This window comes from Dromiciops gliroides, chromosome 3 (genome assembly GCF_019393635.1).
Source record: "Dromiciops gliroides isolate mDroGli1 chromosome 3, mDroGli1.pri, whole genome shotgun sequence".
In the NCBI taxonomy this organism is placed as follows: domain Eukaryota; kingdom Metazoa; phylum Chordata; class Mammalia; order Microbiotheria; family Microbiotheriidae; genus Dromiciops; species Dromiciops gliroides.
The window spans coordinates 82,297,618-82,311,064 of NC_057863.1; the positions used below are offsets into that span (position 1 = coordinate 82,297,618).

The 13,447-nt window shown below is 38.9% G+C and overlaps 1 long non-coding RNA gene across 1 annotated transcript in view; it reads right to left on the reverse strand.

Annotated features, from left to right (window-relative positions):
* Positions 1–6,573: 6,573 nt before the first annotated feature.
* Positions 6,574–13,447, reverse strand: part of LOC122746269 — a 41,709-nt gene continuing 34,835 nt past the window's right edge. The window contains exons 2-3 of the long non-coding RNA XR_006355525.1: positions 7,325–7,387; positions 6,574–6,656 (exon numbers count right to left, since the gene is read on the reverse strand). This is a non-coding gene — a long non-coding RNA (uncharacterized LOC122746269). The remainder of the gene's footprint in view (positions 6,657–7,324; positions 7,388–13,447) is intronic.

Here is a 13,447-nt window from a genome sequence, read left to right on the forward strand (position 1 = left end):
TCATCATTGGTAACATGCTTCAATGCATTTCACCCACCATCCTTCTTTCCATTATCCTTTGGGTCACCTACAACTTTGATCCTGCAGAGTTTATGGTGTTCAAAGCCACATAGCATCACAGAAGGAATATTAGTGTTAAAAAAATAAAGATGACTTTTGCATCCTCTGGATGTTCCTGTTTGTGGATGACACTGTCTTATTTGTATCAAGCTTCAGAATATTATATAGTCCCCTTGCTGAGATTGAAGGCCACGCAAAGAGCAATCTAACAATCTACACAGGAGATATCAAATGGATGAAGCATGTCTGTTGTTCAGATTATGACTTGAGGCTCCATAGAAATTTCACTGAATTAATCAATTAGTTCACAGATGTTGGCAACCACAGTAGACAGATAATGAACTGGGCCCAGAAATGACTAAGAGGAAGAGAGCCAGATGGATGGAATACTTGTGGGAAGTTGATTTGATCCCAAGCAGCATGATGGTAAAAAAGCTTACCTTCTCAATACCAATACTAAACAAACAACAACAAAATGAGAAATAGAGAAAAGGAGGATAAATAAGCCCTAGAAATGATAAGAAAATAAGTCCTGAGTTTTTTGAGCAAAGCTTTCCATTTCCTGCAGCTCCCTTCTTTGTCAGCTTTTCTGTAGTAAGAGGATTATTCAGTTCTTTAAAATTCTATTTGACTTGATTGCTTCGCTTCTTATGAAGACAAGTGCACATAATGTCAATGTAATTTTATTAGCTGTCTCCTGCATAATTGCTCTTTGGTAAGCTAATTCTTCATTTCAGCTCCTTGGGGTTCTCTTATTATTATTAGAAAACATTGAAAGAAACAAAAATAGAAGAAGAACCTTGAATTTTTCCCCCCACTGTTGTTATAAGATACCTGCTTAATTACTATTTTTACTCTGAATCTCTTGATTTTTGGCAGGAGGATAAAATTAATATTAATATGGACCTCCACATCTGGTGTGTATTTATTTTTTCCACTAAGTGTCTGTTCAGAGAAGAATATGTTTTTCAATTCCTATTTCTATCAAGAAAAGGGACTGACTCTGAACTCCTTGCCAATACAATTCTTGCAATTCAATTCAATTTAACAAACACTTATTAAGCATTGGTGATACAAAGAGAGAGAGAGAGAGAGAGAGTCCCTGCCCTCATAGAACTTACATTCTTTTGGGGAAAATAATATGTGAAATAGAAAAGTAAATATGAATGGAGATAAAGTAAATTTATGGGAGGACAAAGAATCATCAGAACCTATAGTTTGTCACCATTTGAATTCCTAGGTAAAATATAGTTCCATGCAGATAGAGTGGAGAGTTCAGGGCTCTCTTTTTATCCCTGATGACCAGAGACAATGGCTCATTCTCAGGTGGAAGCTTAAATGGAGGCCTCTCATCCTGGACTCACTGGTCCTTCCATTTCAACAAAATCTCCTTTACTGGTTCTAGCAGTGTTTGACGTTGACTTGAGATAGCTAAGTTAAAGAGAAACTGGTTTATGAATGGACAATATGTCATATCTAGACAGGTGACATAAAAAGCATGACCTCTGAGGTGGCCTTTCTTTTTGAAATAAAGAGGGAAGAAAACATGGAGACGTCTTTGATATTCATCACAAAATGTTTAGTTGTTTGCCCTTTCCCCTGTGACTTGATTAGGTCATGGCAGCTGCTGTCACCAATGAGTGAATAGGGGCAGCTAGGGGGAGAGTAGATAAAGCACCCACCCTAGATTCAGGAAGACATGAGTTCAAATCCATCCTCAGATACTTGACACTAGTTGTGTGACCCTGGACAAGTCACTTAACCCTCATTGTTTGTTTTTGCTTTTGTTTTTGTGGGGCAAACAAAAAACAATGAGTGAATAGTGATTTTTAGGGAGGGCCCAACAACTACAGTTAAAACTGAAAAGACCTGATAGGTTTTGAAGTTCAAACTCCCTTACTTTAAGGTTTATCAATTAATTAACTAATTAATTGTGTGTTTTAGGGTCAGAAGGAGTTAACACATTTCATTTCCCCTTTATTATCCTATGACCTGGACCTTTATGTGTTTTCATGGATTTTTATTATTCTTTCTCCAGTTCTCCATTAGAGAACTTGCAATTTTCCATATTAATACATCTGATCTCAGCACATGTTTCCATGGAAAGTAAAGTGATGTCAGAGACAAAAGAAACCATAAAGTCAACTGTGTTGCACAGAAGACAACAATGTTTCTTCCCTCTTCCTTTCCCTGTTGCACTCAAGTCAGTTTTAAAAAACAGAACTTCTTTTCCGGATAAATCCCAGATTTTAAAAATCAATAAACCCACTAGGCATACATCCCTCCTATCACCTGATCCACCCCCAACACTCTTTAAAACTCTAATGAGAAGAATTAAAAGGAAACACTTTTATTCTCACCTCAAGTCATCCTTCAGAAACTCTCCTTGATTCCAAAGAGATGAACAGAAATTGTCAATCATTCAGTAATGGAAATGGTTGCTATTAGGAGGAACCGAGTAGGGGGAAACCCACCACTTCAGTTTGTCAGTCAGTAAGCATTTGTTAAGCATCTACTATATATCAGGCACTGTGTAAAGCAACAGAGATACAAGAAAAAGCAAAAGACAGTCCCTGCTCTTGAAAAACTCACAATCCAGTAGGGAGAATGACAAACCACTACATACAATGAAGCTACATGTATGATAAAAAGGGAATGATCTACATAGAGAAGGCAACAGAATTCAGAGGGATTGGAAAAAGGCTTCCTGTAGAAGGTAGCATTTGGTAGCTAAATAAATCACCAAAGGTTAGTGTACAGTGCTAGGAAAACTATATTCCCCGCAGAATCTGTTGGCTGAGCTTGGAAGGTCAGTTTCAGGGCTAAAAACTATACCAAAAATCCAATGAACTCTCTTGCAGATATCTGGTGTTGGCCTAAATTAAGCCTGTGCAAGAGAGTGGGAATGGTTCATCATTACCCACCACAACTACTGGAAAAGCAACTCAAAGCTGATTATGGCATCATCTCCAAATATGGAAAATGTATTTAGATTAATTCAGAAGTATTGACAGTTCATATGAGAGCCATATGCTGGGGACAATGGTTTTAGCCTGCCCAAGGCTGACCTGGAAGCATCAGGGCTAACAAATTTAAGTGTTTCAACTTCCCTAACCACAGAGCTATTCCCTTCCATTGTAACATTTAAGGATGGGGCAGCTAGGTGGCACAGTGGATAGAGCACCAGCCCTGGAGTCAGGAGGACCTGAATTCAAATCCAGCCTCAGACACTTCACACTTACTAGCTGTGTGACCCTGGGCAAGTCACTTAACTCCAATTGTCTCACCAAAAAAACAAACACAAAAAAACCCCAATTGAAGGACAATGGGTGGAGTACACTGCAGAGCATCATTCTGGCTAAATGTGAATGCCTGAATCATCTGCACCTATGGGTTTAGGTAGTTTCTGGCAAAAAATATCAATGTATTAATTTTTAAAATACAGTCCTTGTAGAGAGACCTTGGCATGGATTAAGAATTAGACATAGAACTACAGCATGGAATATGAGATATGTTGAGGGAGAACTGCAGACTTCTGTGTGTGCATACCAAATTATAGCTAGCATTATTTTATGAAATGCCTTACACATGTTATCACATTTGAACCTCACAACAACCCTGTAAGTTGGTACTATCATTACCTCCATTTTCCAGCAAAAGAAACTGAGGAGGAGAGGGGTTTGAGTGCTTAGCTCAAGGTCATATAGCTAAATACATGTCAAAAGCAGGATTTGAACTCAGACCTTCTCATCTCCAAGTCTGATGCTCTTTTTTTTTAGTGAGGCAATTGGGGTTAAGTGACTTGCCCAGGGTCACACAGCTAGTAAGTGTTAAGTGTCTGAGGCCGGATTTGAACTCAGGTACTCCTGACTCCAGGGCCGGTGCTCTATCCACTGCGCCACCTAGCTGCCCCCTGATGCTCTATTCACTTAGCCACTTACTGGCCAAAATGCCTTGAAGAAGGCATTATAGTTTAACAGAACTATACTGGAGACACAAAAGATATGAGCATTAATCCTCCACTAGGAAAAGGAAATATGGTATAATAGCTAGAGTGTTAGACCTGAAGTCAGGAAGAGAGGTTTGCATTCTGCCTCAAGGTAAATATATGATCCTGGGTAAATCTCTTAAGATCACTGAGTTTCAGTTTCCTAATGTCTTCACTAGGAATCAGAATGCACTGTTTTCATAAGATAACTATGAGGCTCAAATGAGATCATGTAAATGTGAGTCATTATTAGGACCTACAAGTCAATTGCATTCATTATGTCTTAGATTCTCCATTTGTAAAATCCTGTCTCTCCTTTTCTCTTTCCACTACAGGAGACTTGTGGATATTCAAAAAATACTCACTTTATAAATCCTCCAAAGGACTGAAAATTCCATAGCTAGTAGACATGGTTTTTAAAGTTTTTTTTAAAAAATTATTTCTTCACACACATGCTAGAATCTCTTTTCCCACATTTAATTCACATCTTAAGATTATGTTACATGGTATGCTTCACCTCCCAGTTTTAAATGTTTATCCAGAATTTTATTTCAAGAAGTGAAAGAAATAACCTAAGAAAGTATTTCCATCAAGGAGGGAATAATGTAAATTCTCTTAACCCTTTAATCATGAACATTGAAAGACATGAATTAATCATTGAGCTTTTTAAATCTTCCCCATGTACCTCAGTCCCAAGAAATTCCTTGGTCTATTAGAGATTATTTATTTCTTGTTGGCCATTAGAAATCTTCAAACATTTGGTTGTGTTCAACAAAGAAAGCTTATGTGGGTGGTGAGATGCAGGATTGTGATAGACAAGTCAAGATTGCTTGGAGAGAGATGCAAGAGATGAAACACATGGTGGGGCACCAGAGCTAGATGAAAAAAGAAACTTCCCTCTCATTCCCAGAGATTCAACAATGCTCCATCCCTAGATTACAACACCGAGATTAAGAGAGAAGAGGCCAAGTGGAATAGTTTCCAGCTACCAAGTGTGGGTGCTACCTGAGTTCAAATCTGACCTCAGAAACTTACTAGCTGTGTGACTCTGGGCAAGTCACTTAACCCCAATTGCCTCCAAAAAGCCAAAACAATTTTTTAAAATTATAAAATATTTACTCTACTATCCTGTTTCAATTTGATGTTATTTTATTTTAAATTCACATGTTACTATTTGTTATCTAGGGAAGAGAGTCTCTGAAATGGGAACTTGGAGCTGTGAATTTGAATGAATGCTGAACTAAATAGCACTTCAAATCTGGGAAGTAGTGAAAAATGCCAAAGTAATGTGAGGAATTTGTTAACAACAAAAGTTCTTTTCCTTTCTTTCTTTCTTTCTTTCTTTCTTTCTTTCTTTCTTTCTTTCTTTCTTTCTTTCTTTCTTTCTTTCTTTCTTTCTTTTTTAGGCAGGAAAATATGGGTTAAGTGACTTGCCCAGGGTCATACAGCTAGTAAGTGTCAAGGGTCTGAGGCCAGATTTGAACTCATGTCCTCCTGAATCCAGGGCTGGTGCTTTATCCAACAAAAGTTCTTTTCATGATGAATGGAGGATAATGGAAAAGAATCAGAAATAACACCTATTTGCTTAGTGATTTCTGGTTAACACAGAGCTTTCCTCACAGGCATCCTGTGAAAATTGGTTATACACTGGTACTCTCCCCATATCCCTCATTTTATAAATGAAGAAACTGAGGTCCAGAGAGGTTGAGGTTGAGACCTGCCCAGAGTCATACAGCTAGCAAGTGTCTCAAGGAAAGATTTGAATTCAGATCTTCCTAACTCCAGGTACAATACTCTATCCATTGTCCTACCTGGCTTTCTTTTCACACACATACCCCTCCCCATTCTACCATGAGTAGATAAGTTAACTGGTTAGATGATGAACAGTGGGGGTCAGCTGGGTGGTGCAGTGGATAGAGCACTGACCCTGGATTCAGGAGGACCTGAGTTCAAATCCAGCCTCAGACCCTTGACACTTACTAGCTGTGTGACCCTGGGCAAGTCACTTAACCCCAATTGCCTCCAAAAAATAAATAAAAATTAAAAAATTAAATAGATGAGGAACAGTGGGTGGTGAACATTTCAAAGTGAAGGGTTTCCAGAAATCTGTCTCTGGGCAACAGCCAACAAGAAAAAACTCTGGGCCTAACATGGTAACATTCATTTCCCAGAGGACAAGGAGTCCGTGCCAGGATAGCAGCCTTCCATCTAAGTTCAACCTAAATTCTGCCTGGGCAGCAGCATCTCAGCACTGAGCGATCTCCATTCACTGTTCTGAAAAACCAATGTATGGTTGGATTGTGAAATGGAGTCTATTACCTCCTATGTTGGAGGTGACTTCAGTCCAGGAACAAATAAAGCGTTTTCTCATTCTCTTCTAAAAATATAATAGTAATTTTTGTTGAGGATAGGGATGGAGCTTGTATCATTTTTAATTAGCAACATTAATAATTAAGGAACAAACATGCTACTTTGTGTTTCATTCATATTAGCTATTTCTTTATTTTAATGTAAGAAGCTTATTATATGACCCATCTTTCCACAATGTTTCCTGTCTTTTTTTTTTCTTGCTGATTTGAGGCTCCTGGTGGGACTTGAACTCTTCATTCTGTAGAGAAGAGGGTCAGAGTACAGTTGGTTTGCTCAACTGTCACACACATTCCAACCCTAATGGCCTCGGTCTTTTGTTTTTCTACCAGGCCCTTTTTTCTTGGAAAGTAAACATCCACCATCTGCCAAAGCTTGAGGTCAAAGCATATCTGTTTGGTTAGGTGCAGAATAGGCTTAAAGCTGACCAAAAAAGCAAACAAAACAAAAATACATAAGCCCAACCTTCAAGGTCTTGAAAGGGGGATGGAGGAAAATGCCACACATATGCACACGAACACACACACACACACACACACACACACACACACACACACACTATACCCTCTTTCCTTATTCCAATCAGGAACTCATTCCCTAACTCTATTATTATAATCACACACCATATACATTAAATAATGTTAGAAGCAAGTCACAACCCCCAGTTCCCCAAAAGGTAAGGAATCAAAATAATAAAAACCAACCCACAATTGAGTTCCCATAAGATTATGACTAATTGTCTAACTAAAATGGCTGCTAAGGAGTATCCATTTTTGAAAATAAAATTTCAGGTGCTTTGTAGCCAGAATGGGGTGAATGCCTTCCTTACTCCCAAGACTATTCCCTTCCCCAATTTCCTCCACCCACAAAATGGATTTTGGCTAGTGTCCCAGGATTCTTGTCTCCTACCTTGTCCCAGCTGAGGGCCACAGTTCTTGCCACTTGCCTCATATCTGGTTTATGTCTCCTTCCCTAGGAACAAAAATTCTTAGTTACAGTTGTGGAAGGACTTTGGGATTTGAAAAGGATGACAGGATTCTTGAGTTGTAAGGGACCTTGAAGGTACGAATGTCTTCTGTTATAAATTAGGAAACTGAAGCTCAGAAAAGTTCAGTGACTTGTCCAAGTAGTAAGAGGCAAAAAGAGGATGAAGAGCCAGGTATTATGACTGCAAATTTAGAACTCTCTCCATAGTCCTCCATCCTTTGGATGCAAAAGTAGTAGTACGAACTAAGCAGCATGATTATAAAGCACATCCTCTTTCCCCAATGGCCCCTTGGCTTAATGACTATTGAGTTCAGTGTTTAACTCTTGGAACTTTTTGATATTGGCAGCTATGTTCCACAGCAGATAAATTTTTGGAACTGGAGTCAGAAATCTGGTTTCAGACCCTTAACCAGCTGTGTAGTGCTGGGTAAGTCACTTATTCTGTTTGCCTCAGTTTCCTCATCTGTGAAATGGGGATATTCATAGCACTTACAGGGTTGTTGTGAAGATCAAATGAAATAGTATCTGTACAGTGTTCAACATAGTCCCTACAACAATATGAGTGTTATACAAATTTTAGCTCTTAGCATTAGCATCAGCATCATTTTAACTATTACTACTATTAACACCAGGCTAACATTGCAGAGAATCTACCATGAAATCATTTTGCCACCCACCATTTGATTGCTAGCCATAGACAATGCCTGGAGAAAGCAAGCATGTACTTCATGGGAACTTGTATAAATGAAGTCAGATGCAACAGGATATTCATACCACAGTAAAGTTGGAGTCTTGCTTGGTGGACACTAGCAGGGTTAGGATACATATATGCCAGTTTGCAAATACAACTCTACAGAACTTTCTCCTAAGCAGAAGGTTAAAAAGGGATGGGGTGAGGGAGTCCTCTCTCCTGCCTCTACAGTTAATAGGAAAAGATCTGGGAAAATGTGAATGAACAGTGAAGACAAATGAATCAGAAATCACAGAATCTTAAGAGCTGGAAGTGCCCTAAGAGACCATACAAATCAAATAGACACATGAACAAGAATCCCTCCTACAACAAAGCCAACCAGTTGTCATCCAGCCTTTGATTGAAGTTGAAGGGGGTAGAGAGAGGGACTCATGCCCCCTTCTCCTCCAAGGCAGTCTAACTCACTCCTGGATAACTCTAACAAGAAGTTTTTCTTTGTGCAGAGCCTACATCTTCCCTTCTATAGCTTTGATCCATGTCTCTGAGTTGTGCTTTCTAGAACTGAGCAGCAGGGTGGTAACAGGGCTGGTTTTGGAGTCTGAGCACCTCAGTTTGACTTCTTGATCCAACACTACTTGTGTGATCTTAGGGAAGTCACTTGCCATGTCAAGGACTGACTTTCTTCCTCATGATGATGGTGGACAGGACTTGTCCAAGGATACTATTGTTTTCTTCCCTTAAAAGAGGTATCACCCTACCATAGGTAAATTGGGAGAGAAAGGAATAGTCTACCTATTAGATCTTTGGAAAGGAAAACAGTTTATGACCAAACAAGAGATAGAGTATATTATAAAATGCAAAATGGATGATTTTGATTACATTAAATTAAAAAATTTTTGTACAAACAGAAGCAATGCATCCAAAATTAGACTGGAGGCAGAAAGCTGGGAAAAAATTTTTGAGGCCATACTTCTGATAAAGGCCTCATCTCTAAAATATATAGGGAACTAAATCAAATTTATAAGAACCCAAGTCATTCCCCAATTGAGAAATGGTCAAAGGATATGAACAGGCAGTTTTCTGATGAAGAAACCAAAGCTATCTATTCCCATATGAAAAAAAGCTCTAAATCTCTAATGATTAGAGAGATGCAAATAAAAACAACTCTGAGGTACCACCTGACACCTATCAGATTGGCTAAAATGACAAAAAAGGAAAATAATAAATGTTGGAGAAGCTGTGGGAAAATTGGAACACTAATCCATTGTTGGTGGGGCTGTGAACTGATCCAACCATTCTGGAGAGCAATTTGGAATTATGCCCAAAGGGCGATAAAGCTGTGCATACCCTTTGACCCAGCAATACCACTTTTGGGTCTTTTTCCCAAAGAAATCATGGAAAGGGAAAAGGGACCCACATGTACAAAAATATTTATAGCTGCTCTTTACGTGGTGACAAGGAATTGGAAGTTGAGGGGGTGCCCATCAATTGGGGAATGGTTGGACAAGCTGTGGTATATGAATACAATGGAATACTATTGTGCTGTAAGAATTGATGAGCAGGAGGAGTTCAGAGAAACCTGGAGGGTCTTGCGCGAGCTGATGATGAGTGAGATGAGCAGAACCAGAAGAACATTGTACACAGTATCATCAACATTGAGTGTTGATCTACTGTGATGAACTATATTCTCACCAATGCAATGGCACAGAAGAGTTCCAGGGAACTAGTGATGGAAGAGGATCTCCAAATCCAAGAAAAAAAAAAAAAAAAGAACTGCGGAGTATAGATGCTGAATGAACCATATTATTTCTTTTGTTTTTGATGCTGTTGTTTTTTTCTATTTTGAGGTTTTTCATCATTGCTCTGATTTTTTCTCTTATAACATGACTAATGCAGAAATAGGATTAATGTTATATATATATATAAACCTATATTAGATTACCTGCTGTCTAGGGGAGGGGGGAGGGAGGGGAAGGAGGGAGAAAAATCTGAAATTGTAAAGCTTGTATAAACAAAAGTTGAGAACTATCTTTACATGTAACGGAAAAAAATAAAATACTTTATTAATTAAAAAAAAAAAAGAGGTATCACCCCTACCCAGTTGATCATAAATAGACATGGCCATTGTACTCTTTGGAGAGCATGAAGACATATTACAAGAATTTGCTATTCTGGATCCAAACATTACCCAAAATCAAAATAGGATTAAAATAAATTAAGTTCATAAAGCTATGTAAATATTTATAATTGGAGGCAACTAGGTGGTACGGTATATAAAACACTGGACCTGGAGTCAAGAAGACCTGAGACACTTTTTAGTTGTGTGACACTGGGCAAGTCACTTAACCTTTGCCTTGGTTTTCTCATCTGGAAAATAGGGATAATAATTGTACCTATCATAATCCCTCCCAGATCATTGTGAGGATGAAATAAGATATTTGTAAAGCCCTTTTAAACCTGTTAAAATGCTATAGAAATGGGGCAGCTAGGTGGCTCAGTGGATAGAGCACCAGCTCTGGATTCAGGAGGACCTGAGTTCAAATCCAGCCTCAGACCCTTGACACTTACTAGCTGTGTGATGCTGGGCAAGTTGCTTAACCCCAATTGCCTCACCAAAAAAAAGAAAAAATGCTATAGAAATACTAGCTATCATCATCATCGTAATTGAAATGGGGCTTCAGATATGGAGGAATTAAGGGACTATTAAAGTTTAAATTGGCCAACTAGATATCAAGAAGGATACACCTAAGAAGTAAGGGGAGATAAAATTAGACAGTAGGAAAGTCAGTCAGGCATGGCTACTACCTGAGCTAGGAGACAGAGATAACTCGAGAGGTCAGGATTATCATTCCTAAAAAAAATAATCTCCCTCAACTCTCAGGAATGACAAGCATCCAACCTTTCCCCACCCTACCCCCAAAAGGAACTTTCCATTTTCAGGTAATCACCCCATCTATCTTCTATAAAAGTTTTGGCCTACCTTCTTGGGAAGAAGTTTCTAAGCCATCTCCACCCCTTGAGGCTAAGTCTTTGACTTCCCTCACAGTCACTTTCTTTAGCACCCAATAAAGGACCATTTTAATTCTAATTGGACTGTGTGTGAGAGTGCAATGCTTTACAGAGGCATACCTAAGTACTCCCATCACCTATTTCCCCTGTGACAATCATCAATTATTCTCAGATGAAAATTGGGAACAATCTATAATAGATTTCTATAGTTGTTCCTTTCTCCCCACTTTCCATATTAAATTAGGCTGGTTCTTGAAGATGGAGAAAGAAATGGCAAATCTCTCCAGTATCTTTGCCAAGAAAACCCCATGGACAGTATTGGTGTGCTATGGTCCACAGGGTCACAAAGAATTGGGCATGACTGAATGATTAAACAGCAAGTTCTTGAAGAAGATTCCCAAATGTGTTAAAATCATCTTTTTTGCAGTTATCTAGGTTCCTTGCAAAGACAATTAATAGAATTCCTAATTTTGTTCTTATAATCACATACCACACATATTAAATAATGACAGAAACAAATCACTCCCCCCCAAAATGGTAAGGACTTAAAAACAGTAAAAACCAACCCACAATCAGGTTCCTATAGGATTATGGCCAGTTTCCTAAGTAAGTGCCAAAAAGGTGACAATCATTTGTTTATTTATTTATTTATTCATTCATTCATTTATTGTTTGTTTGTTTATTTATGCAGGGCAATGAGGGTTAAGTGACTTGCCCAAGGTCACACAGCTAGTAAGTGTCAAGTGTCTGAGGCCAGATCTGAATTCACATTCTCCTGACTCCAGGGCCGGTGCTCTATCCATTGCACCACCTAGCTGCCCCCTTATAGTGGACTTTTGATAATATTCCAGGATTGTCTCCTGCTTTGCCCATTCTTGCCACTTACCCCATAACTGGTTTGTGACTTCTGCCATGGGAACAAAAATGTCTGGTTAATTGCTCTGGCAGAGAGGACTGGATTATAGATTTTTGGGGTTGAAAGGAACCTTAAAAATCATCTAATCTAAATACTTCACATTATAAATGAGGAAAATGAATCTCAGCGAAGCTCAGTGACTTGAGACTGCAAGCACATATTTCTGTTCAATGTAACATGAATAATAAGAAGCGAAGATTCAAACCCAGGTCTTCTCTTCGCAAATTCAGGGCTTTTTTTGTTTTGTTTTGTTTTTGTTTCATTTTGTTTTGTTTTGTTTTCGGTGCAATGAAGGTTAAGTGACTTGCCCAGGGTCACACAGCCAGTAAGTGTCAAGTGTCTGAAGCTGGATTTGAACTCAGGTCCTCCTGAATCCAGGGCTGGTGCTTTATCCACCTAGTTGCCCCCTCAAGGCTTTTTCCTAAAAAAATAAAGTCACCTAAAATGAAATGGACTACTTCAAGAGATCAGAGGCTCACCCCTTATGGAGGCCTTTACAAGAAGACTGGATGACCACTTGACAGTTATGACGTAGAGGGAATTCTTGTTCAGTTATGGGTGGAACTAGACATACTCAAAGTTTCCTTCCAACTCTGTGATTCTAGTTTCAAATTTTTCTGCCTCCCTCCCCTCCCTCACCCCCTCCCCAAGACAGCAAGTAATCTGATATAGGTTATATATGTACAATAACATTAAACATATTTCTGCATTAGTCATGTTATAAGAGAAGAATCAGAGCAAAAAGGAAAAACCTCAATAAAGAAAAACAACAGCACCAAAAAGAAATAGTATCTGCATCCATATTCCACAGTTTTGGTTTGTTTTTTTTTTCTGGATTTGGAGAGCATTTTCCATCATGAGTCCTTTGGAACTATCTTGGACCATTGTATTGCTGAGAAAAATCAAATCTATCACAGCTAATCAACACATAATGTTGATGATACTGTGTACACTGTTCTCCTGGTTCTGCTCATCTCACTCATCATCAGTTCATGCAAGTCGTTCCAGGTTTCTCTGAAATCTGCCTGCTCATCATTTCTTAGAGCACAATAGGATTCCATTACATTCATATGTGGTCTATACTTTATAAAAAAGATACTGTGAGGGGGCAGCTAGGTGGTGTAGTGGATAAAGCACTGGCCCTGGATTCAGGAGGACATGAGTTCAAATCAGACCTCAGACACTTGACACTTACTAGCTGTGTGACCCTGGACAAGTCACTTAATCCTCATGGCCCAGCCCCCAAAACAAAAAAGATACTGTGAGATGGATATCCTTCTTTAGGAAGCCTGTTCCAGTGGTGAAATGCTCTCACAGCTAAAAACTTGTTGGATGTCTTACTGAGCCTTAAAGGTCTCTTCATTGATTTCAAAGATTGCTAAATAATTAGAGCCCTGGAGCGGGATCCCTAGACCCAGCTTTGCTAGGG